The sequence below is a fragment of the Elephas maximus genome, chromosome 18 (genome assembly GCF_024166365.1).
Source record: "Elephas maximus indicus isolate mEleMax1 chromosome 18, mEleMax1 primary haplotype, whole genome shotgun sequence".
Lineage (NCBI taxonomy): Eukaryota > Metazoa > Chordata > Mammalia > Proboscidea > Elephantidae > Elephas > Elephas maximus.
In genome coordinates, this window is record NC_064836.1 from 9,668,260 (window position 1) to 9,694,045 (window position 25,786).

General features: G+C 45.5%; 1 long non-coding RNA gene across 1 annotated transcript; it reads right to left on the reverse strand.

Moving 5' to 3' along the window:
• Nucleotides 1–686: 686 nt before the first annotated feature.
• Nucleotides 687–24,961, reverse strand: LOC126061494 (uncharacterized). Its single transcript, XR_007513815.1, has 5 exons — nucleotides 24,758–24,961; nucleotides 6,200–6,338; nucleotides 5,548–5,595; nucleotides 4,197–4,254; nucleotides 687–938 (listed from the first exon to the last, which is right to left on the reverse strand). It is a non-coding gene; the product is annotated as an uncharacterized LOC126061494 (long non-coding RNA).
• Between the last annotated feature and the right edge of the window lie 825 nt (nucleotides 24,962–25,786).

Here is a 25,786-nt window from a genome sequence, read left to right on the forward strand (position 1 = left end):
TTGTGCTCAGGGCAAGTAAATGAGGAGGGAGGGTGGAGAGTAAGCCAGAGCCAGAACTTTGTGACATAGAATCAGGATGTGAGCTAGAGAATGGGAGGTGAGCCCCTAGTTTGAGGCTCACTGACTGGGATTGGGACCAGGCAACTTTGGGAATGTACTCTCTCCAGCTGGTGGTGTTGTTAGTGGCCATCGAGTCAGCCCCCAATGACTCCATGCTCAATAGAACAAAACCCTGCCCAATCCTGCACCTTCCCCATGAGAGTTTGCAGATTAGACCGTTGGGATTTACAGAGTTTCCACTGGCTGGTTTTTGGAAGTAGATCACTAGGCCCCTCTTCCTATTCTGTCTTAGTCTGGAAGCTCCGCTGAAATCTGTTTAGTGTCACAGCAACGCACAAACCTCCGCTGACAGATGAGTGGTGGCTTCGTAAGAGGTGCATTGGCCAGGAATTGAACCCAGCTCTCCTGCATGGAAGATGAGAATTCTATCACTGATCTACCACTGTACCCAAGCTCTTTCTCCCTGTGGGCTTCCTGCTGTTTCTTCCTGTCCCCTTGCTTTCAAATCCAAGTTTGGCACTCCATGAGCAAAACCCACCCCTTGGCTCCCCTCTTTTGTGCCTGTTTTTACCCCAACAACCTTAACACGAGTTTGGCCTTAGAAGGCCTGATCTTGGCATCTGTACCAGAGCAAAGGGTCTGGGTTCATCCTCGTCCCTTGTGCTCACTCTTGGTGCTCCTGGACAGGGACTGGGCTGCTGTTGTCACCCCAACAGTGCCTACACTCCTGGCATTGGTTATACACATCTTTCCTTCCTCTAATTCCTAGCAAAGCTTACCTGTCTAGTGTTTTGTGGCCTCAAGCTCCTATGAGGCGATCAGCTTCCTAATTTTTGCATTGGCAACCATGCTGTAGCCCCACGCAGGGATCATCCAACCTAAAGAGAATAAAACTCAAGTGATAGAATTTGGACACGTGTAACATGCTCCTAAGGATGGTAATTTTAGGTACAGAGCAGCCCTTGATCCACCTCTCTTTAAGATCAGATGCTCTCGGATGTCCTTGGGACGGGGTGGGCCCCAGCCTGGGATACCCTGAGCATGTCTCCTCTCCCTGATTGCAACAGGAGTTCTCAGACATCAGGGAAGGAGGCACTGAGCCGAGGGCAGGGTCACCTTGCAGTACAGCACACTCTCCCAGTTTGGCGACTGCCTGGACAGCTACACTCTTTGCTGTCTCGACCCCAAACCTGCATTTTCATAGACACGCTGCTCCCCCAACACCAAGCAACTAAGGCTACACTTAACCAAAGAATGATAATATTTTAATTGAACAAAACTTTAAATAAAAGCATTATTCTATCTAAAGTTAATGAAGTGACATAAACTCTGCCCAGTCTAACACACACACACACACGTTTAAATTTAAATAGGGGGCCCTCTTTATGCCAGTCGCTCAACTAGCAAGTACTCATTGAGAGTCTGTTATGGGTTGAATTTGTTCCCCTCCAAAACATGTGTTGGAAGCCTAACCCTTTTCCTGTGGAAGTAATTTTGTTTAAAGATAGGGTTTTCTGTGTTATGTTAGTTAGATCATACTTCGGTAGGGTGGGTTCTAAATCTAATCACTTCTGAGTTATAAAAAGAGCAGATGAGACACAGAACATCATGTGCGGATCCTTTACAAGCCAAGGGACCAAGAACACCCAGGGCTGCTGACAAGGAGGGAATCAACACGGGCAAGATGCTGATTTGAATTTTTAGCTCCAAGAACTGTGAGCAGCACTATTGTATGGTCTTGTCCTAAGTGTTCCTTCCAGCTCCATTGTGTCTTTCTTGGTTGAGCTCCGAAAACTGCATGTGCTCTTCTGAGTACAGGCTTCATGGTTCTGCGGAAGCATAGGGTGGTGGTGGTGGTGGTGGTTGCCAAGGAATTGATTCCAACTCAAGGCACCTCCATGTGTGCAGAGCAGAACTGCGCTTCATAGGGTTTTCAAGGCCATGATCTTTCAAAAGCGGATCACCAGGCCTGTCTTCCGAGGCACCTCTGGGTGAGTTTGAGATACCCCACTTTCAGTTAGTAGTTGCACCACCTGCTGATAACTGTTTGCTTTTTGGTTTTGATTTTCTTAACCATGTGAGGCATCTTGGTTTTGCTTGTTTCAGCTCACAGGAGTGCATTAGAGGGAGAACAGGGAACGTTTATGTTAAGTCCCTGGGACCAGAAACCACAAGATCTGTGTTCTAGCCTAAACCCCACCACTCGCTCCTGTCTGAGCACTCCCTCTTCCAAGCCTCAGCTTCCTCCCAAAGGTATTTGCTTAGAATAACAATTTTAAAACTTAATTTTTTTATCGTGGTAAAGTATATATGATATAAAATTTGCCATTTTAATCATTTTTAAGTGTACAATTCAATGGCGTTAGTTACATTTACAATGTTAGGCAACCATCACCACTATCCAACTTTCCAAACTTTTTCATCGCCCCAAACAGAAACTCTTCAGCCATTTAGCAATAACTCCCCGTTCCTCCCTTTCCCTAGCCCCCGCCCCCCCCCCCGCAGTAACCAATAATCTACCTTCTGTCTGTATATATTTACCTATTCCAGACATCCATGTAAATGGGCTTATATAATAATTGTCCTTTTGTGTCTGGCTTATTTCACTTAACTTAATGTTTTCAAGGCTCATATAGTTTGATACACGTAACATGTATCAAACTACATTCCCACACGATACTGGGGAAGCCAGCACATCTCGAACGAGACAAGGTCATGGAAGCTCCATAGACACATCCAAATTCCCTGAGGGATGAAATTACTGGGCTGAGGGCTGTGCGGACCATGGTCTCGGAGAACATTAGGCTCAATTGGCCTAACATAGTTTATAAAGAAAATGTTCTACATCCTAATTTTGGTGAGTAGTGTAAGGTGTCTTAAATACTTGTGAGCGGCCATCTAAGATACTCCACTGGTCTCACCCCATCTGCAGCAAGGGAGAATGAAGAAAACCAAAGACCTAAGGGAAAGATTAGTTCAAAGGGCTAGTTGGCCACAAGTACCACAGCCTCCAGCAGACTGAATCCAGTACAACTAGATGGTACTTGGCTACCACCAACTACTGCTCGGACAGGGATCATAATAGAGGGTCCCAGACAGAGCTGGATAAAAATGTAGAACAAAATTCTAACTCACACACACACACAAAAGACCAGACTTACTGGAGAAACCCTGAGAGTGTAGCCCCCGAACACCCTTTTAATTCAGTACTGAAGCTACTCCTGAGGTTCACCCTTCAGCCAAAGATTAGACAGGCCCATAAAACAAAATGAAACTAAAGAGGCACACCAGCTCAGGGACAAGGACTAGAAGGTAGGAGGGGACAGGAAAGCTGGAAATGGGGAACCCAAGGTTAAGAAGGGGAGAGTGTTGACATGTCACGGGGTTGGCAAATAATGTCACAAAACAGTATGTATATTAATTGTTTAACGAGAAACTAATTTGTAAAACTTCATCTAAAGCACAATAAAAAAACAATAAATAAAAAGAAAAAAACTACATTCCCTTTCTTATGGCTGAATAATATTCCATTGTGTGTATGTGTACATATATATTATATTATATATATATATAACATTTTGTTTATCTGTTTATCTGTTGATGGACATTTAGCATTTAGATTTTTTCCACATTTTGGCTATTATGTATAGCGCTGCTATAGACATTTTTGCACAAGTGTCTGTTTGAGTCAGGGCTTCGAACCTGTTTGAACCAGTTCAGTCATGGTCGAAACAGCAAAACTGGAACAGGCCTGAAGTCTTAAAATTTGAGTAATCCAGAATGATAACCAGAATGGGAAAGATTATGGATCAAACCCCTGTATTGACAGACTTGGAAGAGGAGCAGTGAGCCCTTTCAGGAGCCTGATGCGTGAGATTGGATTATTGGCAGGACAGTGGGGAGTGACACACAATTAAAGCAACATGGTCAGCTGCCGTCTTTGAGCAGAGCACCGCTGTTTTCAACTCTGTTCAAAATCCCATGGGCAAGAGGTTTGGTTGCTATGCAATGAGTATGCTGCCCTTGTTTTCTGAGAAGGAGATTAAGTTTCCAGCAGGGCTTTGACCTGCTTTCAATTCTTTGGGGTATATATCTAAGAGTGGAATTGCTAGGTCATGTGGTAATTCTAAGCTTACCTTGTTGAGGAATACAGAAGCAGATGTGAGAGTCCAGGTGTCTTCTCTTAAGGCAGGCCTTAAAGAGATTTACAAAAATGTAAAACAAATTAAAACTTTTTGACCTCGGGTCCCCTTTATAGCATTAAAAATTACAAAACACTCCAAAGAGCTTTTGTTTATGTGAGCCATATCTATCTATATTTACAGTATTAAAATTAAAACTGAGAAATTGTAAAAATATTTATTATTTTGTTTAAATATAACAATAATAAACCCATATATGTTAGCATAAACATATTTTGATGAAAAATAACTTTATTTTCCAAAAGAAAAAAATTTAGTAAGAAGACTGGCCTTGTTTTCCTACTTTTTATAGATAAAGAAGCTGAGTCTCTGAAAAATTAGATAGGAAATTTAGGGGGGGATTTATGTTAATGGTGGAGGAACAATTCAAAAAAGGAGGATGAGAATGATCGCACAACTTGAAGAATATAATCAGTATCACTGAATCGTACATGAAAAAAATTGTTTAATTGCTGTGTGTTCTGCTGTGTATATTCTCAACAACAACAAAAAATATCTCAGAGGAAGATCACATAGTAACCATCAGAGCCAAGACTAGAGCCCTGCTTCATTGGCTTGATTTTACGATGACAGTTCTCTATGCTGTACAACAGGGTCAGATGCCTCTCCTTACAGAACTCATATTGTTTTTCTCCCAATGGTTGAGTTTCGGCAATGTTCAGTGACCCTGCTCTTTTCCCTTAATTCTTCCTGGAATAATAGCAGTAATACTATGCCTTTATGGTGCCTGATTGTTTACAAAGTGCCTTCCCATTCATTTGGTTTTCTGATGGCTCCTGTCCAAGGAGAATTTGAGTTCAAAATGCCTGTGGTTTATATGACTATAGTACAGCCAGAATGCTCATTAAAAACAAGGATGGCAAGACTTCATCTCACATACTTTGGACATGTTCTCAGGAGGGACCAGTCCCTGGAGAAGGACATCATGCTTGGTAAAGTAGAGGGTCAGTGAAGAAGAAGAAGACCTTCAACAAGATGGATGACACAGTGGCTGCAACAATGGGCTCAAGAATAACAATGATTATGAGGATGGTGCAGGACCGGGCAGCGTGTCATTTTGTTGTACATAGGGTCACTGTGAGTCGGAACTGACTTGATAACATCTAAAAACAATGTCAGAGTTTATTCCAAACAGAAACCATTTCAGAAATTCAGCAAAAGATTTGCTGCCTGACCAAGACAGGCTTTGAGGATGCAGGGGAAGTTATGGATCTGAGATGTTGACAGCCTCAGAACGGACCCATACAAAAAAGGGCTTATCTTCTGGAATAAGAACGAGACTCACCTCTGAGAAAATTCACTAAAATAGGGGTGAAAGCATACACAGGCTGATCTGGAAAAGAGAGAAGGTGAGAGACTAGGTTAGTTTCCCCAGATATATAGTCCCATATACCAGACAGTTTCCTCTCGTTGCACTCATCATATGTGTCTGCTTTTTAATTTACTTGCATGCCCATCTGATTTTTTACAAAGACGTAATAGAAATTCAATAGAGGAAAAGAAAGGTAGCCTTTTAAACCAGTGGTGTTGGAGCATTTATAAGCAAAATTGGACATCCACAGGCAAAAAATGAATCTTACACATTATTTAAAAAAAAAAATCTTTTATTTTTTTTTAAACTCAAAATGGATCATGGACTGAAGTGTAAAACCTAAAACTATAAGTTATTTTACCAAAACAAACAAACAAACAAAAAAGGATAAAGTTATTGGAACCTAGGGCTAAGCAAAGAGTTCTTAGACTTGGTGCCAAAAGCACAATCTATAAAAGAAAAAAATTAATAAATTGGACTTTGCCAAAATGAAAAAGTTTTGCTGTGCACGAGACCTTTTTGAGAGAATAAGAAGACACACTACAGACTGGGAGAAAATATTTGCAAATCACATTTCCAACTGAGGACTAGTATCTAGAATATATAAAGAATTTTCAAAACTTACGTAGACTCATCAACCAATCATTGTAGGCAAGGTGGTGAGTAACTCTGATTGGCCAGCCTGGTTCACGTGCCCATCACCATGGAGAGGGTGAGACCCTGTGATTGACTTCCATCAGGACCAGTGCAGCAGGAAACAGTTCCTAAAGGAAAAAGCAGAGCGTGACAACCAGATATAGGGAGGGAGAAGGACACTAAGCAGACAAAATGACAAATACCTGCTCTAATACTTAACTCTTTGTGTGTGTGTTGTTGTTGTTGTTAGGTGTTGCCGAGTAGATTCCAACTCATAGCGACCCCATTTAACAGACTAGAACTGCCCAAGGGTTTTCCAGGCTGTAATCTTTATGGGAGCAGATTGCCAGATCTTTCTTCTGTGGTGTCCTGGGTGGGTTCCAGTTGCCAACCTTTCAGTTAATGGTCGAGCTTCTTAATCATTGTACCATCAGGGCTCCTTATGTGTGTGTATAGTGGGTAAAAAATAACAATATGCAAATGTTTCTGCTTATCATTGTTGTTTGCTTTTCACAGGAATGGATAAGGAAAGATTATGGATGACATCTTCCTCTTTTCACTTTCCCCTCTTTAAAATGTTTTTTCTTTAATGACCATGTATTACATTTTATCACTTTTTAGTAGTAACTATGTACTTTCATTATCATCAGGATAATATTTAGGAAAGATTAAAGTCCAGGATGAACTGAAGTCTGTTAGAAATTCTAAAAATACTCATAAGGGCCCTTTTATAAAGTTCTGTTTGTAACTTAGAGGCGGAGGAAGGGCCATCTGGAGCCAAGTGTGTAATGCTCATGGTGAACACAAAGAAGAGAATGCTGGACTTCAGACATTGTTTTATGTCTTCAGTTTCTTCCAAAGAGAATGATCTTTTTACTTCAAAGGGTGGGACCTTGATTAGCTAGAATACCAGCCCAAGATGGGTGTGTTGTTGCACGCCATCAAGTCGATCCCAACTCATCGTGACCCCATGTGACAGAGTAGGACTGCCTGGTAGGTTTTCCTAGGCTGTAATCTTTATGGTAGCAGATAGCCAGGTCTTTCTTCTGTGGTGTTACTGGGTGGTTTTGAACTGCCAACCTTTGGGTTAGTAGCCAAGGGTTTAACCATTGCACCACCAGGGGCAGTGTTCCCCAATTCGCTTACGTATAAGTTTCACAATTTTTTAATATCTATCTAGTGCTTGGTATTTTTCTTAAATGGATTTAAGTCACCTTAATTTCTTTTTTAACCATAGCCCTGTGTGCTGGTTATTCCTGGAGCTCTCACTGCATCTGTGCTGTGAGGGAGTCATTGTAGTACAGCACTACAGGGATCTACTCCCAACCCAGTGACTTGTTACTTACGACCAACATCTTAGGGGGTTATGTGGTTGTTCAGACAACTTTAAGGATAATAGTACGATTTGGAAAAACACAATTTGTATTTGTAACAATTGTGCTACCAGGACTCCTTATACAAGTATATCCAGTACCCCACCCAGTGCCGTCGAGTCGATTCCAACTCATAGTGACCCTACAGGACAGAGTAGAACTGCCCAATAGAGTTTCCAAGGAGCGCCTGGTGGATTCGAACTGCCGACCCTTTGGTTAGCAGCCGTAGCACTTAACCACTATGCCACCAGGTATACAGACAGGTAAAAATTAATTGACATATACAATTAAGATTTATACACTTTCACACTTCCTGGTTTTAAAGCTTACTATATAGCTACAGTAATCAAAACAGCTTTGTACTGGCATAACAATAGACACATAGACCAATGGAATAGAATTGAGAGCCCAGAAATAAAGCCACTCTATGGCCAACTGATTTTTGACAAGGGTGCTAAGTTCATTCAACGGATAAAGAAGAGTCTCTTCTATAAACGGTGCTGGGAAAATTGTATTTCCACAAGCAGAAAAATGAAACAGAATCCATGCCTCACACTATACACAAAAACAAATTCAAAATGGATTAAGGACCTAAATGTGCAAACTAAGACCATAATACTCTTAGAAGAACAAACAGGGGCAACGATGTTTGGCCTAGCTTTCAACAAGGGATTATCTGATATAATAACAAAAGCACAAACAGCAAAAGACAAAATAAATAAATAGGACCTCATAAAAATTAAAATCTTTTGTTCATCAAAAGACTTTATCAAAAAAGTGAAAAGACAAGCTACTGTCTGGGAGAATATCTTCAGAAACCATATATCCGATAAGAATCTAATAACCAAAATATGCATAAAACTTTGACAACTTAACAACAAAAAACAAATAATCATGAAATGGGCAAAGGACTTGAATAGACATTTCACCAAAGAAGACATTGGAATGGCCACTAAACACATGAAAAGATGCTCAACATCATATAGGCATCAGACAGATGAAAATCAAAACATAGCGAGATACCATTTCACTGCCACTAGAATGCCTAAGACGAAAAAAAACAAAAAACTGAAAATAACAAACGTTGGTGAGGATGTAGGGAAATTAGAACCTTTATCCATTGCTGGTTGGAATGCAAAATGATACAGGCTTTGAGGAGAACAGTGTGGCTGTTCCTCAAAAAACTAAAAATAGAACTACCATTTAAAAAATAAAACAATCCAACCTGTTGCATGGAGTTGATTCTGACTCATAGCTCCTGTATAGGACACAATGGAACTGCCCCACAGGTTTTCCAAGGATCGGCTGGTGGATTCGAACTGCCAACCTTTTGGTTAACAGTCAAGAACTACCATATATGACCAAGCAATTCCACTCCTAGGTATATACCCAAAAGACTTGAAAACAGAGAGTCAGAGGCTTGTACACCAATGTTCATTGCAGCACTGTTCACAATAGCCAAAAGGAGAAGACAACCTAAATGCCCATCAACAGATGAATGGATAAACAAAATATGGTACATATGTACAATGGAATATTACTCAGCCAGTAGGAGAAATGAAGTCTTGATACATGCTACAAAATAGATGGAGTTTGAAAACGTTATGCTGAGCGAAATAAGCCAATCACAGAAGAATACATATTGTGTTACATCACTTATGTATAAAGACAAGAAAAGGCAAACGTACAGAAACCAAAGTTTGTTAGTGGGTACCAGGGGTGGGAGGGAGGGGGAAAAGGAAGTTTGACAGTGATAGAAAAATTGCATTGATTAAAGGTAGAGTTGCAAAGCCAATTACTGAAATTGCTGTCAGTAAATTATATACCTGTAAAAAGTTGAATTGGCAAAAGTTGTGTGATGAATATAACAATGACCAAAAAAAAAAAAAAAAAGAAAATACTAGCTGCTGATGCTGCTTATGTACAACCAAAATACCTCATGGGATTTGGTTCCTTGGTTTGGAGGTTTAAAGCCATGGTTTCACGGGACATCCCAGTTAACCCAAAAAACCCAGTTAGTCAGCCTAGTAATGTGTTTAGTGCTTCTATTCTACCTCGGAGTTCGTTGCCTAGGGCCTGGGGTCTTACAAGCTTGCAAGAGGCCATCCAAGGCACGATTGGTCTCTATTCACTTGGAGCAACAGATGAGAAGGTGAGTCAGGAATAGGAGAAGGATATGGAATGTGTGGCTAATTGCCTCCATGAACTACTGCCACCTTTGCCATGAGACCAGAAGAGCTGGATGGTCCTGGGCTACCGTTACTGAACATTTTGATCAAAGATTCCATAGAAGAATCCTCATCAAAAGGGATAACATGCAGAACAGAATTTCTGCCATGTAGGGTGGATGAACCCCTGAAAGTATTGCGCTGAGATAATCTTTAAACCTTAAACCAAAAATATCCCCTGAAGTCACCTTAAAACCTAACAGTAGTTTAACTAGTAAAAAAGTCCTGCCTTCAGCATTATGCTCTTTTGAGAACTACCTATATGGGGTCAAATTGGCAACAACTACTCTAAAGATTAGCTGGGAGCCTTAGGGGGCGGTGAGTTTACGTTAATGAGGGAGGAACAGCTGAGGAAAGGAAGATGAGAATGGTTGCACAACTCGAAGAATTTCATCAATGTCACTAAATGGTCCACATAGAAACTGTTGAATCGGTGTGTGTTGCGCTGTGTATACTCTCAACAACAGTTCTCCTAGAAAGCTTCTCATGCCCTATCCCAGTCGGTATGCATCACTCCCCAAGGCAATCAACATTCTGAGTTCTGTCAACATAGATTGATTTTGGCTATTCTTGAACACATGTAAGTAAATCATAATATCTACTTATCTTCTGTGTCTGCCTTTTTTTTGCTCATCATTATATCCGGAGAGGAAGCCCTGGTGGCGTAGTGGCTAAATGCTACGGCTGCTAACCAAGAGGTCAGGAGTTTAAATCTGCCAGGCTCTCTGTGGAAATGCTATGGGGCAGTTCTACTCCGTCCTATAGGGTCGCTGTGAGTCGGAATTGACTCGAAGGCAGTGGGTTTGGTTTGGGTTTTTATATCTGGACAAGGCACCTGCTGAAGCTGCTTTGGAGGGAATTTAAGTGTCAGATAAAAGTTCCCTTTTAACCCTAAGATCCGTGAGTCTAGCCATGTGACCTTGGACAAGTCATTTAATTTTCTGGAACCTCCGTTCTTCACCTATCAAGTGAGGATTGCGGATTCTTTAACTTTGAACACCATTCGCTGTGTGCTGCTTCCCAGATGATCAGGGTGGCGAATTATGTGGCACCTGTGACTCTGGCAGTCAGGCCACCTTGGTTATAAAGCAACAGAAACTCACTGGCTGGCTGCACTGCAGTGAATTACTCGATACAGGCCTGTTAGCCATAGTCTTTGTGACTCCCACACAATGATCGGGGCCTATACAAAGAAGGTGCTCGTGGCCCACCAAGGGGATTAGACAGCTTGCTAATGGTGTAAATAAGGTGCATTGGACTTTGCAGAGGTGGGATCATGCAAATGAGGTGCATGGAACTTTGCAGAGGTGGGATCATGCAAATGAGGTGCATGGAACCCTAACGAGAGGATGGGTCAGTTTTGCCATCACTTTAGGCTTAAAAGAGAGTTAATCCCAGAGTAGAGGGGGACCTCACTACCATCAAGAAAGAAGAGCGAGGAGTAGAGTGCATCCTTTGGACCCAGGATCCCTGAGTTGAGAACCGCCTAGGCCCAGAAACAGAGAGAGAGAGGTGTAACTCCAAGGGTGGAGTGAGACGGCAAGAAGCAGTGACAAAGAATTGGCACAGCAGAGGCAACAGAACCACGAGACTGGCAGGAGACAGTGCTGTGGGCTTCCCAGCCCACAGAAAGAGAAAGCTGAGTGCCCTCGGGCAGGAGGCTTGCTGGCGGAGTGCGATGCCTCTGGGCACTTATCAGTGGAGCTAAAGAACTTTGTAACACTTGCCCAAGTAGGGCAGAGGCCAGGCTGGCCCAAGAGGCCCGAGGTGCCGAGGGTTGAGAGGCCAAGGGTCAAGGAAAAGCCTGCCTGTGGGCACAGCTGAGAAGCTGACCTGCCTGAAGAACTGTACCCTGAGTTGTCCCTGATCCTGAAGTGTCACCTGTTACTTGCCTAATAAACCCCATACTCGTGAGTATTGTCTGTGAGTTCTGTGTGGCCATTAGAAGGAATTATGGAACCCAGCAGGGAAACAGAGAGTGGGTGCCCTGGGAGGGCTGGCTGCTGTCAGAATGGGTAAAAAGCTTGGAGAGGGGAGGTGTGTCCGACCTCCACTTCACAGGAATCAGCCTTGGGCTGCTCCTCCCGCTTGCGAAGCTAGACGAGAAGGTCTGAGGCCACTACCATACCATTTTTACACTGACTAAGAAAAAAGGGACTAGTTTTGGAAAGAAGGGGGAAATTCACACAATCTAAGAAATGGCTGAAGAGCAAGGCATGAAGAGGGCAAAAACTAGAGCGTCCTCTCCTGGCATTCCGCGGCGGTAACTGGCTATAAATAAGTTTCTCTCTCATCCTTAAAGGAGCACCCGTTGGTGCAGTCGTTAACGGCTGGGCTGCTAACTGAACGGTCAGCGGTTGGAGCCCACCAGCCGCTCTACGGAGAAGGAAGTGGCAGGCTGCCTCCGTAAAGATTAAAAAAGCTGTAGGGTCGCTGTGAGTCGGCAGCGGGCTCCCTACTCAATATTCAGATCCCAGGATCAAGAGTCAGTCCCCTGGACCTAATTTGGGTCTCATTCCTGCTCGTTGGCCTGAGCGATCAGGACAACTTGGTTGTCAGCCCCAGGTAATCCCCCAAGATGAAACGAGGAGCTGTATTCAGAGGCGTCAAACAAGAAGTGTCCTCTTTAACCTATTCTACTCAGGGCAGCATATCAGAACACAAGAGAGCGAGTGGCATTACAAGAGGGATAATCTTGAATCTAACTTTAAAAGTCAATGGTGCAACCATTGGGATGCTTTAATTTTTATTAGTAGCACATGTGACGTATGTCATACCCGTGTGGTGGAAATGCCGAGTCTGAGGACACAGCTTCGCTAGGAGACAGACAAGCTGATGGACATAGTAGCATTCAACCAACAGGTATGGAATGCCTGCCTACCATGTGTCAAGCCTGTGCTAGACACGACACTTGTTTAGCCAGTGCAAATATGGAAAGGTTAAACTTTTGCTCCGTGTAGACGCAGAGGGCAACTGCATTGCTTTGGGGTTAAACAAGGTGGGGTTGGCCAAGGAGGGATTCCTTTCACCCCCTCAGCCCTAATGTGGTCCACCCTGGCCCCATCCACCAGTGACCCCATACTCCAGCCGACCAGTACCCCGCTGTCCACCCCAGGAGGCTCCGCCCAGGGCTCAGGCAGCCCTCCAGGGGTAGGTGGTGCCCCTAAGATACTGACATTTCTCTCCCCCGCCAGCAGCTGTCACTTTTGAAAGACTGAGATTCTCCCGCTAGGCGACAAGGCTTTTAGTACTCGGGACAGGCACAGAATATCCCAGCTCAGATTCCCTCCCCGAAGTAATTAAACCGGGGAGAAATGTGACAGATCTCTCGAGGCATCCACCCTCCAGCCCCGGGCTCTCGACCCTGGCGCCTCTACCCGGCGGCCTGCTTGAAGCGGGAGACTAAGGTCTCGGAAAGTGAGCCGGCACCCACAGCGGGGGGTGTCTGGGTGCTGGGCTCCAGGCGCCGGGGGCGATTTACTGTGCGGCTGGGTCACCGCTCCGCGTCCTCACCCGCTGCCGGGGCGGGTGGAGACGCCATCCTGCTGATTCCAGCGACATAGCGGCACGGAGACACTAATCCGCCAGTTTTTACGCATAATCACTTCACACGACGGAGACTAATTGCCTAAAATTACCCTCACAGCTAGAGGGATCTGTTGGTTTTAGAGGCTTTCAGCTGGCGCTCTCAGGGGCATTGTAAGGCGGAGCCCACCAGGGAGGGGGCAGAGGCCCTGACTCACAGCCCGGCGGGAAAACCACCACTGACTCTAGTGCGAGACATCTCTCTGGACCACAGTTTTCTCACCTGTTCAGTGGGTTAAAGTGAACCCTGTACTCCTCATAGCCTTTTAAGGATTAAACAGGGATTCCAAAAAGTGTTTGGAAAATTAAAACATGTCAGAAGTGGAGGGTTTCTTTTTGTTAGGAAGCTCATAGCCCTCTCTGGCATTCATGTTTGCTCAGCCTCTTTAAAAATGTCTGTAGTTGAAAATATTGTATAAGACCACTATTATAAGAACTTGGGAAATAGTTTACACTGAGAAGAAAACATTCTTTTGTGGCTAGGAGATGGGGGAGGCAGGGAGGGTGGGAGGGGGTATTCACTAATTAGATAGCAGATAGGAACTACCTTAGGTGAGGGGAAAGACAACACACAATACAGGTGAGGTCGGCACAACTTGACTAAACCAAAAGCAAAGAAGTTTCCTGAATAAAATGAATGCTTCGAAGGCCAGTGTAGCAGGGGCAGGGGTTCAGGGACCATGATTTCAGGGGACATCTAAGTCAATTGGCATAATAAAATCTATTAAGAAAACATTCTGCATCCCACTTTGAAGAGTGGCGTCTGGGGTCTTAAACGCTAGAAAGCAGCCATCTAAGATGCATCAATTGGTCTCAACCCACCTGGATCAAAGGAGAATGAAGAACACCGAGGACACAAGGTAATTACGAGCCCAAGAGACAGAAAGGGCCATATGAACCAGAGACTACATCAGCCTGAGACCAGAAGAACCAGATGGTGCCCAGCTACAACCTATGACTGCCCTGACAGGGAACACAACAGAGAACCCCTGAGGAAGCAGGAGAGCAGTGGGATGCAGACCCCAAATTCTCATAAGACCAGACTTAATGGTCTGACTGAGACTGGAAGGAGTCTGGTGGTCATGGCCCCCAGACTTTCTGTTGGCCCAGGACAGGAACAATTCCCAAAGCCAACTCTTCAGACATAGATTGGGCTGGACAATGGATTGGAGAGGGATGCTGGTGAGGAGTGAGTTTCTTAGATCAGGTGGACACTTGAGACTATGTTGACACCTCCTGCCTGGAGGGTAGATGAGAGGGTAGGGGGGTTAGAAGCTAGTGAAATGGACACGAAAAGAGAGAGTGGAGTGAGAGAGCGGGCTGACTCACTAGGGGGGAGAGTAATTGGGAGTATATAGCAAGGTGTATATAAGTTTTTATGCGAGAGACTGACTTGATTTGTAAACTTTCACTTAAAGCACAATAAAAATTACATTAAAAAAAATGTCTGTAGTTGTCTTGGGCCTGGATGGTGCAAAGGTTTAACACATTAGGCTGCTAACCAAAAAGTTGGAGGTTCCAATCCATCCAGGGGTACCTTGGAAGAAAGGCCTGGCTATGCACTTCTGAACATCAGCCATCGAAAACCCTATAGAGCACAATTCTACTTTGACATACATGGGTTGCCCTGAGTCAAAACTGACTTGATGGCAACAGGTTGCTTTTTTTTTTTCTTAAATAGTCAACTTAAAGGAACCAATCTAGCTGGCAAGTCAGATGAGGGTAGGGGTGGTGTGGGGAGGGTATCTTATTTTCAGGGCTTCTCTCAGGGAATGAAGGAAGAGGAAGTCCTGAAGTGTGACCTTTTAAAGATCTATGTGGTCAGAGCCAGTAGCAAGTCTGCTGGTTAGAGCAGAGAATTGTTTTTGAGTCAACTCCTCATTTAATAGATAAGAAAACTGAGGCCCAGACATTGGGAAGTGACTTATCCAAGGGCACCCAGCTAGCTGTTGGATAGAGTGAGCTCTGGAATTTCTCTGAGGCTGGTTGAAACGAGCTTTCTCTATCACAGCCTCAAATCAATCTTGCCTCCCACAACATCCACCCTGATGTGAAATTAGGTTTTAGGATTTGAACCTTTCCTTAAGGAGCTGATGTAGTCGTTTCCTATTTCCATGGTATTTAGAACTCTCTGGCCCGGTAAAGCCGTTCTCTGATACCATGTCTCTCAAACGTGGGGTGACTGGGAGGTTTCAGGGGTTAAAGAGCATTCCTTCGCGTGGGACTCAGCAGGGATGGGTACTCTGTGGGCGCTGTGTACTTGATCAGTTTACTATTTGCTGTTAATAGAGGCCATTAATCACAGCCAACTGCAGCTGGCCCAGCCTAGGACAGGGATGGTCCATCATCTTTGGGAGGGGCAGGCAAGCAAGATTACTTTGGAGGAGCCTCCTTCAGTTCCCCTAAGGCCTGAAAACCCACCCCAGGAAGCAGGCAGTGGAATAAATGCTCCCAACATGATGAAACTGGCATGTGTAATTAGTGTCTCACTCCTTCCACCTGAGTCCTGGGGATCAAGTCCCCCAAATGTCCCAACCTGAGTAAAATGCCTAGCACAGTGCCTGGCACACAGTTGGTGCTTAATGAATACTTCAGAGAAGTACCTGGTGTCTAGAAGGCCTTGCCCCCAAGTATTTGAAGACAGAGGGGGAGAGATTTCGGAGGTTTGAACTGCCAACTGGATGGCAGGAGCCTGCTGTGATTTGCACCTCAAAGCAGTAGAAGCTACCACTAGGCAGCTCAGGGACAGATTTTTCCCTGCAAGGGGGCAGTGGAGTGGGGGTGCCAGCCAGGTCAGTAGGCACAAGCTGTTAGCTTCATGTCTCAGAGCCTATTCTCTTCCTATGGCCTCTCATGGGGTCCATGTTGCCCTGAGTCTTGAACATCCATCTAACTGGAAATCCTTGACCTTCTTGGATCTACTGAGGGTCAAGACCAGGATTCTGGTGGACTAGCCTTCTGGACTCCCAGGCCTCCCAAAAGAGTCCTAGATAGCTCCGTGCGGAGGAGATAGGGAAGGGCTACCATCATGTCCTAGAACATTCCATCCCACACCACAGTTAGATTGTGCCCTACAGCCCAGCACTGAACCATCAGGACTCAACACACTCTCGTGCCCTGTATTAGTTTCATGTGGCTGCCGTAACAGATTTATCACAGATTTAGTGGCCTAAAACAGCAGAAATGTATTCTCTCACAGTCCTGGAGACCAGAAGTCTGAACTCAAGGTGTCAGCAGGGTCTTGCTCCCTCTGAAGTTTCTAGGGTGGCATCCTTCTTGGCATCCTCCAGCTTCTGGGGGCTCTGGGCATTCCTTGGCTTGTGGCTGCAACACTCCAATCTCTTCACTGAAAATCTCTTCACTGTCTTCACACGCCCTTTCCGTCTGGGTGTCTCTCCTCTGTGTGTCTCTTATAAGCACGCTTGTCATTGGATTTAGGGTCTACCTGGAGCCCTGGTGGCACAGTGGTTAAGAGCTCAGCTGCTAACCAAAAGGTCAGCAGTTTGAATCCACCAGGCGCTCCGTGGAAACCCTGTGGGGCAGTTCTACTCTCTCCTGTATGGTCGCTATGAGTCGAAATCAACTCAACAGTAGTGGGTTTTTTTTTGTTGTTGTTGTTTGTTTTGGGTAATCCAGGAGGCCCTCACCTCAAAATCCTTACCTTAATTACATCTGCAAAGACCCTTTTTCCAAATAAGGTCACATTCACAGGTTCCAGGGATTTGTACATGGCCATATTCAACCTGCTTCAGGCCCTTTAAGGCCTAAATCAGAGGGGTATTATTGTCTTTTGCCAACTATTTATTTTAACCCTGAACCTAGAACAAGAGCAAGTGAATAAAACTTAGGAGGGAAGATTTAATAATTTGATTGAGTTTAGCACCATCATATATATGGAACTTACCGTATGCCAACCACTCTTTTACATGCTATTCAAATATCTCATTTAGAACTCCCAACAACCCTGTGAAACAGGTATTATTTTTATGTCCATTTTACAGATGTGGAAACTGAAGTGTAGAGAGGTTAAATAACTTGAACCAGGTCATGCATACAGCAAAGAAGTGGCAGAGCTGAGTTTCAAGATCTATGTTCTTAAAGGATGGGCATGGGGAAAAACTTGTCAACAGTATGGTTGTCAGGCTCAGGCTTCATCCACACTGAAAGAGCCTCCACCCCCACCCACCAGATGTGAGCAGCCCTCCCTGGAGAGAGGGTTGACTAAGATGACCTCTGGGGGCCACTGCAGATGACCAATCCTCAAATTCCCCCTGGAGAACTCCTCCCTCTCAGATTTTCTCCTCTTTCTCTAGCACCTAACAGGCTGGTCTAGGCCTCTTGTTTGAGCTCATCTGTCGTTGTGGAGCCGGGGGAGGAGTGTGCAAACCCCTGCAGGATTAGGAGTGCTGATGAGGCAGCCATCAGAAAACAGCATCACTTGACAGAGCCTCTCTATTTCACAAGACTGAGTCGATGCTAATAATCCCAGGGCCAAGCACGGTGCCCTCTCTCTTCTCCTCCAGCTGTCTAGCCTCCCCATGACCCAGCCCTTCTTGTTTCCACCTGACCCTTCTCTCACAGCAGTGCTGTTTTCATCACATTTTTCAAACCTTCAAAGTGATCCCGCTGCCATCCTGTTTTGTCTTGCGTAGAGGGCTAGAAGGTTAAGAAATCCACCTCCTGCTTCTCTGCAGGACACTCCCTTGGCATGGCCAACTGAGAGCTGTTCTGAAAAATCCCCATAGAAAGAGATTCTTCACGTTCCTTGTCGACGCATCTCCCTGCTTACAAAGTTATAAGTCCAGAGCATTCAGTGAGATGGGTTTCTGGGGGTAGGCTTCCTGGAATTTGTCGGGGTACATACAAGGATTTAAAGTATTCAGTTCATCCAGCCCAGGGGCCAGCAAGCTTCTTCTGCAAATGGTCAGATAGTGAATATTTTACATAGGCCACACAGGTTTCTTTTGCAACTACTCAACTCTGCTGTTGTAACACAAAAGCAGCCGTAGATGATATGGAAATGAATGGGTGTGGCTATGTTCCAATAAAACTTTATTTTTAAAAACAGGCTGCCAACTTCTGATAGCAGGTTGTTAGGGATGGGGCCTGGGTGGAACACCCCAGCTGGTACAGTGGCCAGCTGCTGTGTAATCCTGCTGACTAGCTAAGGTGTACCTCGGACCTGCCCAAGCAGGGAGAACTTATCTTACTGTCTTTGTCATCTAGTGCTGCTATAACAGACATACCACAAGTGGATGGCTTTAACAAAGAGAAATTTATTCTCTCACAGTCTAGCAGGCTACGAGTCCAAATTCAGGCTGTCAGCTCCAGGGGAAGACTTTCTCTCTCTGTTGGCTCTGGAGGAAGGTCCTTCTAATCAACCTTCCCCTGGTCGAGGAGATTTTCAGCACAGGGACCCCAGGTTCAAAGGAAGGGCTATTTGCCTGGCTCTCATTTCTTGAGGTCCCCCTGTCTCTCTGCTTGCTTCTCTCTTTTTATATCTCAAAAGAGATTGTCTTAAATTGTACTTTAATTTTGTAGATTGCATCAGTATAACTGCTGCTAATCCCATCTCATTAACATCATACAGATAGGATTTACAACACATAAGAAAATCATACCAGATGACAAAATGGTGGACAATCACACAATACTGGGAATCATAACCTAGCCAAGTTGACAGATATTTCTGGAGGACACAACTCGATCCATGACACTCACCTACCCCACCAGAGGTCATGACTGGACAGAGGGCAAAGCCTTTGGGGAACACTGGCCAAGGGTCAGAATTGCTGTCCCGGAAGCAGACTGGGGATGGAGCCCTGGGTGCCATCTCAAGAGTGAGGAGCGCCACAGGTCTTCTGATAACTGCATTCAGTCCTTCTCACCTGCTCCAAATGCTCTCTCCTCAAGAGAGGAGCTCACCACAAACTTTATCATTGGCTAACACCCTTACTTCCACTGTTGGAGCTGCAACTGCTCATGACACCTGCCATGGACTGAATTATGTCCCCCCTAAAATGTGTATAGCAATTCGGCTGGGCCATGATTTCCAGTATTGTGTGATTTTCCTATATGTTATAAATCCTGCCTCTATGATGTTAATGAGGGAGGATGGGCAGCAGTTGTGTTAGTGAGGCCCAATTCAATCTAGTTTGGATTGTGCCTTGAGGCAATCTCTCGAGAAATAAAAGAAAGAAGGGAGCAGAGAGACAGGGGGACCTTATAGCACCAAGAAAGCAGTGCCAGGAGCAGAACGCGTCCTTTGGACCCTGGTCCCTGGGCAGTGAAGCTGCTAGTCTGGGGGAAGACTGATGAGAAGGCCGGCAGAGAGAGAAAAAGCCTTCCGCTTGAATTCATGCCCTGAATTTGGACTTTTAGCCTACTTCACCGTGAAGAAATAAATTTCTCTCTGTTAAAGCCATCCACTTGTGATATTTCTGTTATAGCAGCACTAGATGACTAAGACAACACCTTTTCTTAACAATTTTTATTGTGCTTTAAGTGAAAGTTTATGAATCAAGTCAGTCTCATACATGTTTACATACACCTTGCTGTATAATCCTAGTTGCTCTCCCCCTAATGAGGCAGCACACTCCTTCTCTCCACCCTGTATTCCCTTGTCCATTCAGCCAGCTTCTGTCCCTTTCTGCCTTCTCATCTCCCCTCCAGACAGGAGCTGCCCACATTGTCTTTTGTGTCTACTTGAGCCAAGAAGCTCACTCCTCACCAGTATCGTTTTGTATCTTATAGTCCAGTCCAATACCTGTCTGAATGGCTTTGGGAATGGTTCCAGTCTTAGGCTAACAGACGGTCTGGGGACCATGACCTCCGGGGTCCTATTAGTCTCAGTGAGACCATTTAAGTCTGGTCTTTTTACGAGAATTTGAGATCTGCATCCCACTGCTCTCCTGCTCCCTCAGGGGTTCTCTGCTGTGTTCCCTGTCAGCACAATCATCAATTGTAGCTGGGTACCATCTAGTTCTTCTGGTCTCAGGCTGATGTAGTCTCTGATTTATGTGTCCCTTTCTGTCTCTCGGGCTCATAATTGCCTTATGTCTTTTGTGTTCTTCATTCTTTTTTGCTCCAGGTGGGTTAAGACCAATTTTTTATACGGCTGCTTGCTAGCTTTTAAGACCCCAGATGCCACTCTACAAAATGGGTTGCAGAATGTTTTCTTAAAAGATTTTATTGACAATACCTTTTCTGATCCACTTAGAAGAAAAGCCAAAGCAAAGTCTCATTAGGTTGTATGTGGCTGGTTGGGTGGAAGTCCTTGATGTGGAAGGGCCTGGAGGAATAGTCTCAGATGTAATGGACTTCTTTCATTTCCTCTGGGGCTACCTTTTCTCTCCTACTCCTGTTACTGTTGTTGTTAGGTGCCATTGAGTCAATTCCAACTCATAGAGACCCCATGTGACAGAGTAGAACTGCCCCACAGTTTTCTTGGCTGTAATCTTTATGCGAGCAGATTGCCAGGCCTTTCTCTGACAGAGCCACTAGGTGAGTTCAAACCACCAACCTTTAGGTTAGCAACCGAGCACTTAATCATTTACACCATAAGGGCTTTTACTCCCACCCCTAAGCCTCTACATATGCTGTTCTCTCTGCCTGGAACACTCTTCCTCATCTTCTTTACTTAGCTAGATCCTACTCATCCTGCCAATTCCTCCAGAAAGCTTCCTCAGATTGGTCCACTCCCCAGGTATGGGTTGGCGTCACTATATGTGTTCCCATTAACCCTGGTAGTGCCCTTCCATGTCTTTTATGACCTCTGCTAGAATATCAGTTAGACTGAAAACTCTATGAGGCCAAAGGACCCCAGTACCTGGCACAATACCTGGTGCACAGTAGTTGCTCAGTAAATATTTATCAAATGAATGAATGAATCTCACCCACATCCTTAAGCAGAACGTTCCTTTAACTATTGTAAGAATAAATGTGTCTATTACATTCTCCATAAACTTCCCAAGAAGTTGGGGGGAATGAAAACCCTTCCTGTGGTTATAGAACCCGGCCTTTCCTTCAGCTCCTGTTTCCACTAGTTGAAGTCCAAAATGTGTGCAACATATGTTCCAAGACTTGTTCGAATAGAGGCAGACATCTTGTCTTACTGGGCCTTCATTTAAGGAGGCAAGTGACAAAAGGAATTGTTTCCTAGACTCTGCCTGGAAGGGGAGCCTCTTGACTCTCGCTATGCTTAGATATGGGTACCATGTTATTTCTCCGGGATTTGTTTCCCCCTTAATAAGTAGGAAGGCACAGTGTTTGTGGGTTTCGAGTGTCTACATGTGTGTGTGTGAAGAAACCCTCAATAGAGTGAATGTTTACCTCTGGAGTAGTTTGGGAAATTTTCTTTTGAAAGAGGAGTTTCTGAGCTTTTTGTGTTCTTCAGAAAATCCAACTGTAATTGGAATTAGAATTTACACATCACTGCAAATTAACTGCAGCCCCCACCAAGGGCTGGGGGAAACATGGACCAGGCTTTCAGTCTAGGGGTTCTGATAACACCCCTTGGGCCTAACAACTGTCTCCCAAAGAGCAAGAAGAACTTTCCAGATATCATCATACTGATCTTTCTAATTTCTGCCCAAAGGAGTGGAGGGATGGAGATGAGGGTTGTAGAGACAGGCACACTGGGACACAGGTTGGACAAAATCAGGTCAAAGGAGCCAAAGAAAATTTAAATTCAAATATCAGCCCACTCTCCCTCCTGGATCCCCCACTACTGCTGTATTCCTTTGTCTCCCCACTGTGTCCACTGGAGGTGGTGACTTTGTGGCCCCAGGCTGGGTTGATGACCACCCTGTGGGCTGGCAGACTTCAGAGACTCTGGTAGCCCCATGTGGCAGGGAAGGTGGACAGGAGGGGAGGAAAATGAGAAAGAGAAATGAGTTTCCAGAGTTCTCTGACCATTTTCTCTTCTCCACGCCATTTCTCCTCTCCTCTTCGGAAAACTTGTCCTAGTCTCTTTTCACACTTTCTTTGGGGTCAGTCATAAATGGCTATAATTATAGCCCTTGGGCAGTGCCAGACCTGTGACTAGGGAGTTGCTGCCTCTCTTGATTTCAGGGTTTTGTGCCTCTGATGGATAATCTTTGACGTATTCTCTGGGGGCAACTGGAATGAGCCTGCCTGGCAGCTCAGCCAGGCCTTGGTTAAGAGCGAGGCCTGTTTGTGGGCTATTAAAAATAGATTGCAAACAAATATATCATTCTCTTTCTATTCCTGACTCTTTGCCTCTGACCTCTCACCTCCTGGGGTGGCCCTTGAGACAAACCTTGATTTTGTTCAGGTTCCCTTTGGACTCTAAAGTCGCCCCAACTCTCTGCCATGGGAGTCCTACCCCCTTATTCTGGATTGCTCTGGTTTTTCTCACCTTCTCTCCTCACCAGAGGGTGTCCCTGGCAGAAAAGCTCCTGAGGCAGTTAACAAACTGGGCAGCTCCTTAAATGCTAGAGCTGAGAGGTGATAAATCTTCTTCAGCCTGTCAAAGGCAACCGTCTGTAGGCCATTGAGTAGGGAGATCTGTCTCAAGTTCTGAGATTGGCCTTTCTAGCCAGGACCTTAACCCCAATGCCTTCAGGCCTGAACCAGTCCCTCCCTCCTCCTCCTGCCCACTGTGCCCCCATCCACCTCCATTTCTCGGGTAGTCATTTGGTAAACATGTGCTTAGTCTGCTCAGGTCTCTGCTCTAAAGGATCTTATCTCCTGGCAAAACACCCAAGACTGAGTAATTCCTGGGCGGAACTCAGGCTGAGGTGCTATAGGGATAACCAGAGGGAAGAAGAGACATAATCCTCTTCTTGAGGAGCTTGCGTGCGCGCGCGCGTGTGTGTGTGTGTCAGGGGAGGACAAGACAGGCAGGCCTTCCACCCCCGGCAAACTTCTGGTATTTGTGTGGGGAAGAGGGAAGGGCCAGGGACCACTGAGTCAAGAAGAATTACCGGGGAGGTTTCTGCAGAGAAGGACTTCAACAAACTTGGAAGAATGGTGCTTGACAATAGAAAGGGACCCAGACTCAAGGCAGATTAAGTGCCCTAATAATGGGACTCAGAGACAGAAAGGGGGCTTTCTGCTGGAAGGATGGTGAGCAGGTATGTTGGCCAGAGAAAGAGACCCAGCATCACCTATGGCATTTTTTCTCCTTGGATCAGACCTAGGAGAAGACATGAGGCAAGACAGGCTTCACATTCCAGGGAAGGGCTGACAATCCTAAGTCGTCTGGTACCCAGGTGTGCATGTGTGTGTGTGAGTGTGTGTGAGAGAGAGAGAGAAAGGTACCCTCAAGGGAGTGAACATTTACCTCCGGAGTAGTTTGAGGGAGATCACCAGGCCTTCCTTCAGAGGTGCACTCTGGGTAGGTTGGAGTTGCCAGCCTATTGGTTAGTAGTCAAGCACTTAACCTAGGAACTCCTTTCTTTTAAAAAGAGGAGCTTCTGAGCTTTTTTGTGTTCTTCAGAAAATCCAGTTGTAATCGGATTTAGGGTTTGCGCATCACTGCAAATTAACTGCAGCCCCCACCAAGGGATGGGGGAACATGGGCCGGACTTTCAGTCTAGGGGTTCTGTTGACACCCCTTGGGCCTAACAACTGTCTCCCAAAGAGTGAGAAGAACTTTCCAGGTATTATCATACTGACCTTCCCAATTTCCCCAGAAAGGAAGATTAGACCATCAAAGGTATGGGATTTTTATGTGGGTGGGGCTGTGGAGGAAACAAGCGCACATGTGTGTGCCGTAGGTACCCAGGTGAGCTGTGTGTGAGGGCTGAGCATCAGAGTGAGCTGGGACAGCCAGTGAGCAAGTGGGAATGGCTGCCGAGGGCCCTGATCATGAGAGGACCAGGGTCCAGTGCAGATGACTAGTTCGAAAAGAAGGAAGTATGGGATGTTGGCTAGAATAAGGGCAGCCCTGCACTTGAACTTTCCTGTGAACGATTCTTTTCTAACTTCTCCTCCAGACCCCAGCCTCGGTCTCTCTGTCTCCCTCTCTGCCAGCGGTCACTCTGCCTGCCTCTGCCTCTCCCTGCATGCCCTGCCACACCTCCACTTACACAGTCACCTCTCTTTCTCTCACACATGTACCCCTCCCCCCAACATCTCCACCCACTCACATCCACCTTCCACCCTGCCTCCAGAACCACCAGGCTGGAAAAGGGGCAGGAAGCAAGACGTAGACCTTCAACCATGGTGCCCAGTTAAGAGCACAAGCCCCCAGGCCCACTGCTTCTGCAGAGAAACAAGCCCCCTCCCAGGGTTTCTGATGTGAAGTCTGCCCCCCAATGCCCGTCTGCCCAACCTGCCTCCACCCTCCCATCTCTCCCTCATGGGCCAGTGAACCAATGTTGCTGAACGACTTACCTCCAAGCAGCACCTTCCCCAACATTAGCCATGTGGCAACCATGCTGGAAAGCCCAGTCCCTATTTCTCTCTCCTCTTTGTCCTAGCTTCCATCTTCCCTATCGCTCACTCTCCCATCATTCCTCCCTGTCTTTGGCCCTGTGATATTTCAGGCTGCTGGCTCAGAGCTTCCTTTTCCTCTCCATTTTCCTTTCTCCTCTGCCTCCAGCACTGTGTTTCTGCCTCTCTCCCAGTTTCTGTTGTCTGTGACTGTAACTCCTCCCCACCCTCAGCCCATCTGACCCTGCCCTTTTTGCTGTGGAGTCAGGAAACTGCTGGAGACGAATAGAGAGGAAGGAAAGAGGAAATGGGCTCAAGGGACACAACAGAGTTTGCCAGGAAGATACTCAGGCTCCATTCATTCAACAATTATTGAGTTAGGGTCAACACAGAGAAATCATCAGGGCACAGAACACACCATTCTTGCCCACAGAGCTTTCAGCCTAGTGGAAGAGACAGAAAGTTTAAAAAAGTTACTCAAAACAATAAATAAAATAATTACTCAAATACAAAATGATAAACCTTGCCAAGTCAGCAAATCCTACAGGCCCTGCCTGCAGAGGCACCTAGAATCTGATCACTGCTCACATCTCCACTGCTACCCTATGGCCCAAGACGTCATCATCTGTCATGCAGATTATCTTAGTGGCTGCTTATCTGGTCTCCCTGCTTCGACCCTTATTTCTCTTCAGTCTCTTTTCAACCCAGAAACCAAAATGGTCTTCTAAAAAAAACAAGTCACATCTTAAGATCCCTCTGCTCAAAACACTGCGATGGCTTCCCATCTTATTCAGAGTAAAAGCTGAGGTCATTACTGTGGCCTTATGACCCTATGTGATTGCTGTCCCCCTTGCCTCTCTGAGAAAATCTCCTTCTACTCGTCCCCTGCTCGGTCCACTCCAGGCTCACAGCCTGTGAGTATGAGAAGCGGATTCAAACCTGGGTCTGTCAGAGTCAGAAGTCCATGACCCCTCCACTGATAAAATTATC